The sequence below is a fragment of the Aplysia californica genome, unplaced genomic scaffold (genome assembly GCF_000002075.1).
Source record: "Aplysia californica isolate F4 #8 unplaced genomic scaffold, AplCal3.0 scaffold00662, whole genome shotgun sequence".
NCBI lineage: Eukaryota > Metazoa > Mollusca > Gastropoda > Aplysiida > Aplysiidae > Aplysia > Aplysia californica.
The window spans coordinates 304137-305380 of record NW_004797932.1 but is presented as its reverse complement, the minus strand read 5'-3'; the positions used below and the strand labels follow the sequence as shown (position 1 = coordinate 305380).

Genomic DNA, 1244 nt, shown 5'->3' with positions numbered 1-1244 from the left:
GGCGTTTCTCGTTCTAATGCACAGCAGAATTGTAAATGGGCTGATCCAACAAGGTCAAGCTCATAACTGTGCCTGAACTACGACAGGGAACTAATGCTTTTTCTTTCCTAATCCTTACTATCGTCATTGTTCTTCTTCTTCTTCTTTTATATGTTTGTCACACTCTTGGGACCCGCTAATTCCGGGTTACCTTGATAGTCGAAATAGACTTTGTGCTGTTGAAGCCAGAGAGATGAGCAGAGGAAGTCTGATTCCCTGTAAGGACTTCTCTGTTGACATCCACCCCTTGGCGCTCATATGACCTTATATGCAGTTGCGAGCTCCGTAAAACCTCTACTAAAACGAAAACTAACTAAACATGTATTTGGTCGCTTTTAAGAACAAGCGGGCTAACCCAGATTTCGGTGGTTTCCAGAAATCTTGACCTACACCAAAAGTGGGCATTGCCCTACCTGTAGAAGATGTTTGGATCCATTGGTGTGTATATTTGTTTGGTTATAGAGAAAACTCTCCTTGTTTTTTTAAAGAAACAGAACAAGGGACAAAAAGTTTACCTTCGATTTTCTCAAAACAGCATTTTTCGGGAGAGCCCCCTTGTGCTTAAAAGCGACCATTTGATGCTTTGCAACTTCCTTTGGTTTGGTTAACCCTTCGAACGAGGTAGACGGATGCTCTGGCGTGGTTTGCTTCTTCTTTCCTATCAAACATCTGTCGTCCTTAACTGCCCTCCTTCTTGTTTGTACTTGTTACTCTCTTGTAACATCTTTAATCTGCGGCACTCATATGACTTTATGGTGTTGAAACTGCAGTAACATTTTTACCTAAACTAAACTAAAGGTTTCTCTTCTGGTTTATTTTTATTATGAGAATTTACTTATGAGAAGTGGGTGGTTGGCGGTTGCTCTGGTGCTGTTTGCTCCTCTTTACATCAAACATCTGTTGTCCTTACCTCCCCTTTCTTTGTGTTTGCCACTCTCTTGTTACACCTCTAATAATCTTCGGCACTTGTATGGCCTTATTGTGTTGCAAGTGCGGTAAAACTCTGACAAAAACTAAAAGTTTCACTTTTTCTTTGCATTAGATAAACCTTTATTGTGCTGATAATATTGTGCTTGTGTCTACTCATGCGAAAACTCAAGCTCATCCAATTCCACACCTGCCCTCTCCCCTCCTCCTTCCCCTCCTCACCTCCTCCTCTCCTCCCTCCCCTCCATCCCCTCCTCACCTCTTCCCTCCCCTCCTCC

General features: G+C 42.6%; 1 protein-coding gene across 1 annotated transcript in view; it reads left to right on the top strand.

The window, feature by feature from the left end:
* LOC101846309 (2-succinylbenzoate--CoA ligase) overlaps positions 1 to 1244 on the top strand; it is a gene marked incomplete at its 3' end in the record, with an annotated part of 14273 nt that overhangs the window by 10478 nt on the left and 2551 nt on the right.